A 12,687-nucleotide genomic window follows, 5' to 3' on the forward strand; every position below is an offset into this window, starting at 1 on the left:
CTTACACGATCGAAGGCTTTGTCAGCATCTAATTGAATCAGATAATCCCATAATATTCAATAGGGGCCTAATATTATCATATCCCATGCCTGTCTCCCATGAATCCCACCTGCAAATAATAAATCAATTCTCCAATATATTTAAATAGCTGAGCATTCAAAATTGTTGTGAAAATGTTCACATCTACATTTAGAAGTGAGCTAGGACGATGGTTGCAACATTTAGTAATATATCGTTTCCTGGATTCCGTATCAAAGTAATAAGCACTTGTGGATGGACAAAGAATACCTCCCGAGAGAAATTGATTATATAAATTCTAAAGCTCTGGTGCTAAAGTAGTACTGAATGACCGATAAAATTCCACCCGGCAACCCGTCCATACCCAGGGATTTACCTAAATTAAGTTGGTTTATTGCTGTCTGAACCTCAGATACCGTGATTGAAGCATCCAACGCCTCTTTTCCTTCCTCGGATAAGCATGGAATATCTGTTTTGTTAGAGGTGGGATTATTATCTGGACATAAAAATGTGGGGATTTATCTCTTATGTCGCACAAAGAAAATGGTGGATTATAATATTGGTACATTGATTTAGACACTGCAGAGGAATGTACGTAAATGGGATTGTATCATTTTGAATGTCTGGGCTCAGGTAAACGATGCTTCTACTCAAAGTTCTATACTACATAGTCACTCGCTTCCTCTGAAATTTACTAGGAAAGGTTTTAAGCGCATTGACAGGATATTTATGGACTTTTTATGGGGTGTAGGGAAGAGGCCAAAGATTCCTCGCTTTTTTTATGATTCGTTAAGTTAGGGCAGGGGGATTTGGATATCCAGCTTTAGAAAATTACCACAGAGGGTTTCTGCTTAAGAAGGCTTCTTGTTATTTTATGGAGGGGAGGAGATCGGAACCGTTTTGGGTATCGATAGAAAGGGATAGACTAAAGCCTTATGGTTTATACAGTTTACATTCCTATGGAAAATTGCCAAAATCCTGGGGAAAACTGGAATCTATAACTGCTAAAAAAAATGCTTTGGTAGAGTGGAATTTTGGGTGTGGGCAAAATGTATTCATGTATGGAGAGGCATCAATTTGGCGTAATCCTGGATTGGAATTGGATAGCAAAATGCTAAATTGGGGAAGTTGGGCCACCAAAGGTATTCTAAAAATTTAACATGTTTGGAAACATTAGAAAATGATTCCCTTTGCAGGGCTTGTGGCGCAATATGAATTGGGTAATGGGGAACATGGGAGATAAAGGGCCTTAGAAAAATGGATGGTTGAAAGGCAGCAGATGTTAGATGTGCCAATGATTGAAAAGCCCAAAATGTGTGAACTGTTTGATACTCCACCCCATAAGATGTCAACTTTTTAAAAAATTAATGCCAATAGAGAAACGCATGAAGGAGTCATGGAAGAAATTGCGATTGGCTTGGGCTACTGACTTGGGGATGGAGGTTTCGGCAGAAGTATGGGAGAGTATCTGGAGGGCAGCAGTGAAAGCAAAGACCGATCTGAAGTTGCATTACATTCAACAACGGGTTTTAGGCCGTATATATTGGACTCCAGAACGGATGAGTGCGATGGGCTTGATAGATGATGATCTGTGTTGGGGCTGTCAGCAGATGAGGGGAACTTTACTGCACATGCTTTGGAAATGTAAGAGAGTGATGGATTTCTGGAGGGATGTATTATATCGAATTGACGCAGTTGTGTGTTTCGCCTTTCCGCGAACCTTTATGGCTGTCATTCTTCTATCAACTGAGGGTAGATGCAAGAATGCATGTGATTCTTCAATTTGGATTGATCAAGCTCTGCTGATGGCAATTAAACAAATTATGAAGATGTGGAAGACAAGAAAAAAGCCTCGGAGAATTGGTTATTGGATATGCAATCACTTTCAGGATTTGAAAGAATTAAATCAGTACGACCACGACGAGAGGGAGAATACTTGGAATAATCGGGGCCTTTTAATCTGTATGGGTGAGCGTAGGTTAGGTATTGAAATATACATTTGTAGTAGTTACTTGGGGTTTAGGTGTTAGGTCTGTGGGGGTAATGTATGGCTTGTGTTAGGTCTTGTGTTTTATGTTGTCTTTGTGTGTGCTATTTATTCATTAGGCTTTATGGGGGGGTTTCAATCATTTATGTTCACTGAAAATTCTTATAGTATGTATGACAATTAGAACTGGTTCTTTGGTCATTATAACCGCTTAACTTTGAATTGTTATTGTAATGTTTATTGTTTAAATCAAAATAAAGAGTTTAAAAAAAAGAACGTGGGGAATACCCAGGCTAAAGGGAGTTCTCGAGCACCATCCGGAAGTTCTGCAGCATTTCTGATCAGACTTGCATTGCAGAGCCTAAACTTCAGATGCCAAATTTAGGGTGAGGAAGTTGACCTCCTCTCCAAATTGCCCTCAAGCAAGAATCTATGGGGAAGATTTTCCAAACCTTTTTTTGGCTCAAACAAAAGTTGTCCTTTTCTCGAAGTTCATCTGAATCTGTGCAATATAGATGTGCACATTCAAATGCCCGTTCCCATCCCATTTGAGCATTTGCGGGAGTTAGGGTGTGTTTCTGCTCATTTCAATGCTCATCCCGAATTCAGAAACAGGATGCGCTTTGAAATGAGCAGAAATGAACGACTGTCACCTGCCCATGATTAAAACCGGCACGGGGGCTGGAGGGGCATGGCATGATAGGGTCATTCCTGGCCCTGTATTACATGTTCTTCCATGGGAAACGGCAGCATGACCTGCAGCTATTCATTTTGCATTGTGCATTTTTATTGCTCAAACAGGGATAGAAATGCGTTTTTCTGTTTTAGCATTTCACAGTGGCAGACACGGTCGCTGTGCAATGTACTCCTAGCCTCCACGTGGGTGTTGGGCTCCAGTCCACACTAATGTACACAGGGGGACTTGCCAGCCTTATTGAAATGTGCAGGTCACCCTTGGGAACAGGGTGACCAGAATATTTCTCAACTACTGCAAAATGAAAAAGGCCATGGGGCTGTATTCCAAAGACTAGTTGGGAGAACCCATTGTAATCCCTCTGCCTTCCAGTTTAATAGAGCAGAATGGGATACCGAAGAAACCCCTTCTCTAGGAGGCGAAGAGCAGATGTTGGCTGGTACCACACAATGGCATTCAGAATGCAGATTTTCCAGAAAATATGTCTAGATTGTTGGTCCCCCCCACCAGAGAGGAAACATCCCCCCAATCTAAATGCTAGCAAGTGGTCCGGATTTGTTTAAAGTAGTCAACTGCAAGGTCAACACACTTAATAATAGAACAGCTCTGAGTCAGAGATGGGGAAGCTAATGGTTATTTATCAGTTGGGGGTCTGTCGCCAATACAATCGCAATACATTAATAATGTAAAGTCTAAAAGTAATTGAGTGGGGCTTTCATGATCTTACAGAGCAGAGCAGCGTTTGCAAGATGGGAGTTCCAACGGATAAACCTAAGTGCAGAAACACACAACGAAAGAATGGCATATGTGTAGGTTTCAACACCATTGGCCACCATGTGGAGACTCCTCTTGGAGTTGGTGTATCCAGGTTTGGAGCACCTTATTCCTTTAAAGATGGCAGCAGAGGGTGCCTTGGTATCTAGCAGTAAACCCTGCAAAACCCGGCAATGATTATTCTGTAGCAAAGCCACCTGCAGTGGCTGTGGGATGTGTAAGGTATCCCAGCCAAGACAATCTGAGGGCAAGCAACACCTGTACACTGGTGCCGTCTAGAAGTCAACACATTAGTAAATGACTTAATTACTGTGCTTACACAATACATCAAATAAGTCCCTCCTCCCTGAAGGAGATGACAAACGTTTTTTAAGGACACTGTCTTCTCCAAACCTTGACTAGAACAAGGTTCAAGATGGTTCTTTAGGAAGAGCATGGATTCTCAATGCAGTGACCTCACATCTGGAATCATTTGTTTCAGCTGTCTGCCAAAAGCGATGTGCAACAACAGCCAACAGGATATGGGGCGCTCCTGTAGGTTGTCCCATCTCTGGATGCGCATGGTGTTGCTTGGGATGCCAAAGCTCGGGAGACTCATGGTGACGAATGATGCTCCTGATGAATATAACAGCTCGGGGGACCCCCTCTGTGATCTTAGGTCACATATGTTATGTATAAGGGTCTGAGAAATCTCAATGGATGGGGAAATGGTATGTCTCTGGGTTGTCAGAACTCGGGAGGCATATAGAGTTGTGTGGGTTTGCTTACATTAGGTGAAACTGGGCGTAGGGAGGGACTGGGACTGGGTGTCACTGTAAGGTTTCGCAGCTCAAGAAACACAAGTTCTTGCAAACAGTCATATCACTGGGATCAAGTGAGGTTTTGCAGAATTTCACAACTCAAGGACACTCGCTAGTTCTTGCAACATGTCACTGCACGGAAACATGTATCGAGCAAGCCGGGGGTGAGGGTTCCATCAAATGTGACCAGATGGCCCTGTGGGATTTTAAGAGCAGCGAGTTTGTGCAGGATCAACCACAGGGTGCATGGGGAGTTCTTACAAGATATTATCACTGAGGAGGGTCAACAGCAGTTCCTGTTTTGCATCTCAGCTGAGGGCACACTGGGAGCTCTGCTCAATCTCCCGAAAAATGGGAGATTTTCTACTGGGTTCCCAAGGTTTGGCAACGTAGGGAGTCCCTACAGTATCTCAAAGGTGAGGGTCAACTGCAAGATCCTGCATTGACACAATCCTAAAATAATGCATGGAGTCCCTGCACAAAATCACATCTTAGTAGTAGTAGTCATTCATATAGCGCCATTTCCCATTATTATGGTCCCAAACGCGTGTGGTAGGAACGCCCTCGGGGACCGAAATCCAGGTATGGGAACATTCTCAGAAAAGGCTTAGAATGTGTGTGGGCATTTGGCCAATATTAGGAATGAATTGGGCTGGCTAGTCTCCAGTAAGCAACCCAAGAGGTCAGGCATGTGGATGGGTGCTGAGGGAGGTCATAAGATTGCGCAAGTGCGATAGACTCGTTATGTGTCCAGCTCGACCGAATGTTGTCATAGGTTGTCGCTGCATTCTAATTTGTGTGGATGGATAGCTGTGCCTGTGGCAGATGTCCACCAAAGTGGTGCGTTTATACGTTCCTTGAGCGCAGATGGAACCCTATACCTGATGTCGCTGTGTGATCCGATTGTTAATGCGAAAGGCAAGCTAACCTTATAGACTCTTCCAGGCACTATAGACAGGCTACCCTCAAAGTCTTCTGAGCGCAATAGACCGGCTATCCTATTACATCAAGAGATACTGCATTGACCCAAAGCCAAGCTTATGCAGAGTCGCTGCAGGATCTCACAGCTGAGGGTAAACTAGGATACCCACACTGACGCAAAGCAAAGCTGATGTAGGGAGTCCCTGCAGGATCTGACAGTTTAGGGTATAGCAGGAGATGCTGTATTTACCCAAAGCTAAGCTGATGCAGGAAGTCCCTGCAGGATTTCACAGCTCAGGGTAAATTGAGATCCTTCATTGACCCGCAGCGTAGATGATGTGGAGAGTTCCTACGGGGCCTTGAAGCAGAGAATACAGTTCCCCCAGTCCTTCATAATCTGTTTCATCCTCAGTCTGCTATTATGGCATAAACCTCAGGAAATTGCGTGCTGTTGCCGCGTGCACTTATCGTGTCGGAAATCGAAGCACTTTGCTACAATCTCAGTCAAGTAAAAATCAATACCATTTAAAGTCACACTTATTTTTTTTCTCCAGCAACCGCATAATGAAAGATAAGAAGGATTATAAAGTCCGATCTTTGAAATGAAACAACACGCCGATATGTTTGTGGCCCGCAGGGCATTTATCTCATGTGCTGGAGGCCCGATTAATGAGATGTTATGCTCCGGGAGGGCTCGGTCACTTCACTTCCAGAGCCTTCTGGCAGGATAAATCACTCTGACTTTATAAGATACATCTGCAATCAGTCTTATTGATTTCCTCGTGCCTCCCGAAGTGCGCTGCGGTAGATTTAGACATGCTCCCGTGGGTTATCCCGTCAGTACATCACCGGCGGAGGTGTCGTTTGGCAAAATATCACCGACGTATCACCTAGTGAATTTCTTATTTTATTTATATCCCAATATCAAGTGCTTTTTATACGCCTCTAGATTTCATAGATGGATGAGTCTACATCTGCCCCTCTTGGGCACTCTGAATTTGACATGCTTTTTTGCTTAAGGCAGGGTTCGAAATTGAGGGGAGCTGGGAGCCATTTAGCTCCTGCTTCTTGCCTGGAAGAGCCTGGTTAGCTCCACACCAACCGCTACGAGGAGCTACTTTTGGCTCCCCAGGCCAACTGATGCCAAACAAACAACTATGTGAATTTAACACTGTGCATTTGGGACAGTCTATAAATAAACATTAGGGTACATCTATATGACATTTAAAGCATAAGGGATCCTAAATAACTGATGTAATTATGTGCTTGCATCTTATGTGGAAGTTAGATTTGTGGAATGCTATGTACTAGCTCCTCGTTCCCCAGTGGTAGCTCCTGGTGACTGGTTATTGCTGGATACCCAAGAGCTACTTTTAGCGCCTGCTCACCCAATCCTAATTTTGAGCCATATAAGGGTAGGGGTGGATATGAGTGGGTTACATATTTGCCTCGGATATGGGACCAGCCTGCGCTTTGCAAGTGCGAATTCTTGGCAGGGACGACTTAGCGCTTCATTCTGAGCTCGATAAATTGAGTATCATTACATTGGGTAGTAATAACTCATTTTATATAGTGCTTTGTAGTGAGAGCAATCCGTAATCAAGAGCTCTGTAAACACTTATTGATAGGGTAATTGACTGGGAAAATAAGATCCACTTCCCATATGTATTAATTGATTTAATTTTTTGAAATTATCCATGGAACATTTCCGAGCAGGGAAGTCCACCTGTTGAGGCCCAGATAATGTCACTCTCTTGATGGTCTTTGACCTACTGAAGAGCCCAGCGTAGCTGTGGCCTTTAAATGTTCCTAACATGGCAAATAAATGTCACTGGGGTGTAACCCGCCGAGCAGCTCTGCATTCCTACCATTTCAGGCCCTAGTCTTTCCACGATCCCCGTGTTCCCTTCTTCCACGGTTCTCGCCACCCCTCCCCTTCCCCCCTAGAGTTTTGTGGTCTGCCCTGTGTTCGCTCGATTTGTTTTATATCTCTTTAGTGGCAGGCAGCATGTTGACAGCAAAGGGGGGGGGGTACATGTCACCCACAGGACTGTATAGCATTCTCCCGTAGGGGTGTGAAAGTTGACTTAAACAGGGAACGACACATAGCACATGGAGCATTTTTATTTCCTCCCTTGCATTCCCTTCACTCTCCCCGCATTGCTTCTCACTTTCCTTTCCTCTTTCATTGATTTTCATCTTTCCTTCTCTGCTTTCCCCTTCCTACCCTGTCCCATCTATTTAACCCTGCTTCTCGCTCTTCATCTACTCCTTGTAATCGTTCTGCATCTTCAAATGCTTTAATTTCTTCTTTCACCTCTCCACTTTCTTCTCTCCCCTTCCTCCATCTATTTTCCTTGTTCGCTTTCACTCCCTGCACTTCATCTGTTCAATCTATTTATCTGCGGCCACTTACTCTTCATTCTAGTCCTCTTCTCCTTCTACCTTTCCCCATCTTTCAACATTTTTCTTCCTTCCTGCTTTGCCTTCCCTCTGCACCCATGTGTTCCTGCATAGATCCCCCCACCCCCCAGGTCCTGATGATAGCACCAACGTGAGTGTGTTTGTGTGTGTGGGGAGATGGGGGTCGGAGGGGCGGTGCAGGGGTTCGCAGAACTACTGGCTTTGTCAGTGTGTTATTTGAAGGTACCGTGACTGCGAATCTATGCTGAAGACCCAGCCCCGCTTTTCCGGCCTACTGATGCCCGATTACAAAAAAAATGTTTTTAGAAACCTTTTGACATTCCTGCATGGGGCTGTCACCCTCAAATTCTCAGTTCTCTCCAACCGGATACACCTTTTCCCTTGAACCCCTCTACATTTCTTAAAAACATGTGTTCATGTATTGCATTTTACAGGAACATGTGATACAATTTGTTAACCTTTTGTATAGATGATAATCGCATCCAGTGGCTGCCCCTAGATACCATTGTATCTCTCCTGGATGATGTGGGAGAGTGTCTAGAAGGGACATGTCTCTGGTTGCAGATTATGAATTCTGGATACTTTTTAAACACATAATACAAACCTGTGTATCCACTCCTCATAATCCATCCCGCAATATTGTCCTGTTGATCAAAAGTTTGATAATGCTTGAGCCCTGGGTTTAGGAGGGGGGCTGTCATTGGTGCTTTGTGAAATCGGCCTCACTGCTTCAGTGGAATTGCAGTTGAGTCTTTGCCAGTTTGCCAGTTGTACCAAAGTTTACTGCTTAACTTTGGAGACTGTTAGGAGGGTGGTTGAATTACCCAGAGGACATAAAAAGGGGGATCAAGGCCACTATTACGGAGTCCCTTTTTAAAGGCAAGTGAATTCCCCCCCCCCGCTCCCCACCAACAATTAACCAAGGGTCTGTTAGAAAACAATTCGAGTTAATGCTCACCGGAATTGAAATGATCCATTTCATTTTAAGGAAAAGCATTTCCAGAGACCGGTGCAAACCCTTGTCAAGAGTCCTATCCAGGTGGAGGAGAGACCACAGTGCATTAGTGCAGCAGCAAAGTCTAGCAAAGGAGCTGTTGAAGAAGGGGTTAACACAGTGTTGCTGGAGAGAAGTCCCCAGGGATGCACAGAGATCACAGAGGCCAAGTCAAGGTGAGACTGGAGGAAGAGATTTAAAGGTCTGCATGAGTAGCCCAGAGTTTTGAAGATTAAGCCGCAAGGGTAACCCAGCTATTTAGAAGTAGGGGTGCAGGGATCATCCCTCAGACTTAGAAATTGTTTTTACAGGGTTGTCATGAGATCTAGAGATTGGGGTGGAAAGGTCACCCAGTGACCAGGAAGATGGGATGCAGGAGGCTCCCAGCGGTCCAGAGGGCAAATATTGTGTCCCAAAGGGGGTGAAGAAGATGGGAGAAAGTACGTTGGCGAGCAGACTGCCCCACAGACAAGGGGTATATCAGTCACTTTTACTCCCTAAAAATTGGCAAATAATCCCACAAAAATTAAATGAGAAGTAAAAAATACCCCCAACAAAAAGTAGGAAATGGACACGTCGGACCTTGTGCTTTTGTTTTCACCCACAAGCTGCATGGATAGGTTTGGACCAAGAAATTATTTAAACGCCTGATACGAAGATGAAAAATACATTTCTTAATGTGCATGAGTAAACTTGGTGCAATGAAGTATATATTACGAAACATTTACATTCTACAGTTGAAACATGTTTTTACTTGCTTATAAAATACTCCCTTTGGGTATGCAACTTAATTTGCTACTCCCTAAAAAATTATTTTACTCCCAATTTAAAGAACTGGGGAGTAAAATACTCCCACTTCAAAATCTTATCTGGAGTACTATCCACATGGGTGAAGGAGAAATCAAAGATTCGTGGAGGGAAAATAGTTGTGCAAAAGAGATGAAAAGCTTGCTAGAGAGATGGATTTGGAGAGCACGGATGCAGAATGGAGGTGAAGAAAGAATGGAGATTTGAAGGTGAATCCCAGGAGGGGGTGAATGAACGCTAAAAGAGAGGCATTACTTTGAGAACAAAATGACAGGAAACCAGCTAGAGTGCTTAGGAATGTTCCGCTAGACCAGCTTGGTTGTAGGGCTGCACATCATGGGTGGGGGAAGTCCTAAGAGAAGAGAGGGCAGAGCGGGAGGCCATGCCCCAAGATCGGAGATTGCGGAGACAGGGGTTCGGAAGCAGGGGTGGATTGGGAACCAAAAGTGGCCCTGGATTTTTTTTTTTCAAATATTCCCATATTTCACTGTGTGTGCAAGCCCAACCCCTCTAAGTAGGGTTTGGGGTCGCAGGGTGGGGATCAGGGAGGGGGTGGGAGGTGCTCCACAAGAAAGTGGAATAAATGGTTCCAGATAGTGATTTGTAAAGCCCATTTGGCCTGTTATAGGGATGAAAGTCATTTGGCATAACAAAAAACTGACATACAACATTTTATAAGTGTGAGGCATATAATATACTGGAAGCTTTATGAAAACATCTTTACCACAAAGAGATGTGGGGAATACGAAAAGAGTAGGAATGGGGCAGAGTTCATTGGAGAGAAGGTAATCTGCCTTTGGTCATTTAGATACATTTTAAATGAGATCCTGTACACATTTAATAACAATCCCAAAATACTGTTTTGGGTCTTGGTCTGATTAGGGTCACCTCAGTGACAGTCCACACAAAACTCAGAAAGTATCGTTTCTCTGGAAGGTGAACTGACATTGATGCCAGCTGACCACTGATGCCCTAAAACTCCCTTAATTCTAGGCTTCCCAACAAGGACGAGACCTGTTGGTAGGTCCTTTTAAAAGAGACACCTTTTCTGAATGATGAATTTAGATTTGGACCAACACCCCCTTTAAATGGTCCTCTAGAGCTGGGTCAAGGATGCTGCTGGTTTCGAGGAACCACTTTCAACTGGGTTATAAGCTGGATGAGAAATGAGGAGGTGGGACGTAGCTGACATTTATGGGGGCAGGACTGAAGAAGTATCTATCATGGACTAAGAAGCATAAGTAACCTTAATAAGAAGTGAGGATAATGTAACTATGGGAGTGGCATAACAGACAACATGAAGTCTTCGATCTATTGCAAAATATACCGTTAATTACATGGGAAAGATATATTAAAAAGTTGTCACTGGTGGCCTTAATATCTTAGTCACCAGGAATTTTCACACGTTTTATTAAGGATCACAGCAAAGGTATGTTGATTATTCTTTTTCTTAGTGGGTGGATTATTCGGCAGAAAAACACTTATGGTTCAGTCGAATGCACCAGGCAGAAAAAGGGGTTTGTGAAGGGGAGTTATGGCCGTCCCTCCCTCTCATTTACTGTGAGACCTCCCTCCTTAATCCAGGAATCTATAACCCCAGTTAGTGCTACCGAATGGTAATCTCTACAGCTGCCTTTGGCTAAAGAGATCTCACCAAAAGCAGACTGTCTGATCTCCCTTAGGGGTTTCCAAATTAGCCCAACACTAGCAAGGGTTAGTTAAAGGGTGGTTTATGGGTTTACGTTTAGCCCCATTCTTCACCTTCCAGTGCTCCTCCTCCTCATGCACTCCTCCGTCCAACTCCATCCACCTTCTCTCTGTGACGAATCAACTTCCGGGGCACCAGTGGTCCAAGGATGAATATCGGTTTCTAAATCATCAATCAACCCCACACCTCTAGTACAGCAGAAGGGATCCAAACAGATTGGAATACAAGTGAATTATAAGACCTCCTCGTCCAATTTTGATAACTTGGACGGATCAGCAGGCTCATCTCTGCAAGGTTTTCAATCATTGGTTATGATAAAAGGGACTTCCGAGTCAAGGTTGTGTAAAAATATCTACTTTATTATTATCACAACAGACAGTTCTTGCACACTACGAAATACAACCCACCCTGTAAAGGAATGCAGAGGACAGGCAGTTTCAAGAAGGAAAGGGGATGCACTCTGGATACTGAGAGGAGGGGAGCCGGTATAGTAAATAATTGCAACAGTTCAAGGATACTTGGGTTCAGCACCCAAGGGAGCAATGGGTCCTAAAATGTCTCTAGGGGCCTTCGGAGAAGGACCAGGGGGACAGAACCAAAATGTACCTTGTGCTGTAGGTGTTCTTGGTGCTCGACATGGATGAGTCCGTTTCAGGGTGCTTTGCAGCCTCTGTGACAGAGTGAGTTCAAGACGGGAGACAGCTGCGGTGATCAGGCAGCAGCTAGTTTGTCAAGCGAAGCTGGACAGACTTCTGCAGGCTGGCCTACAAGGTGGCTCAGGGTGAGAAATCGTTCTCTCAGTGCTGGTCTGTGGTTCTGAAGCAATGGTTGAGGCATCTCGGAAGTCTTTAGCTGACTGCGGCATAACAATGGTCAGCATTGCAGTCTGTTGCAGCTCGAGGGACTCAGCTGGCTCGAAAATGTCCTTTAAGGCGGTGGTCGATAGATGCTCATCTGTGTACTTCTAGCTTCTTCGCTGGGCTTGTGTCGCTCCTTAAGGTGGACGTCCCAAAGCTGGGGAGTGTGCAGGCAGCTGCCTTGTCCTTGGTTTTGGGTTCAGAGACTCTCTGGCACTTCCCACCTAGGAAGCTTGCTGCAGAGCCTAGCAGGGCATGCTGTGTGATGGCTGGGTACCGGTTCTGGAAATGCTGAAGGGTCCTTTTGATTCAGCATCTCCCTCTGTTCCCCGGGAGATGTTTAAGGGAGGGATCTTGCTTCCCTTTTGGAGGTCCTGGCCCTCCTTCCCTAGTGGAAGATGTAAGGCAGACTGTACCTTCAGTCATGGTCCAATGAGGAGGAGTTCTTTCTGCTTCCAGTGAAGCCTTCAGATGATCTGATAAAAGAGGGGATTGGCCCTCTTTTAAAGCCAAATGGACCGCAGGGTTAGGTGTAGGCTAAGTCTACCTAATGAACCAATCCTTGGTCCCCACCACCAAACTCCTGTATGTGTGAGGTCATAACCACAGTGCTTGGCAGCAGAAAAGGGTGAAAACATGTAATACTAAGTCCCACACATCTTCCTGTCTGTTGTGGATCAAAGGGTCCCTCTGGTTAATGGAG

At 44.6% G+C, this 12,687-nt stretch overlaps 1 protein-coding gene across 1 annotated transcript in view; it reads left to right on the forward strand.

The window, feature by feature from the left end:
* The window catches only part of DSCAML1 (DS cell adhesion molecule like 1), an 866,449-nt gene that overhangs the window by 647,606 nt on the left and 206,156 nt on the right, over positions 1 to 12,687 (forward strand). The window lies entirely within an intron of this gene.

Source organism: Ambystoma mexicanum, chromosome 9, assembly GCF_040938575.1.
Source record: "Ambystoma mexicanum isolate Mex_15411 chromosome 9, UKY_AmexF1_1, whole genome shotgun sequence".
NCBI classification, from domain to species: Eukaryota; Metazoa; Chordata; class Amphibia; order Caudata; family Ambystomatidae; genus Ambystoma; species Ambystoma mexicanum.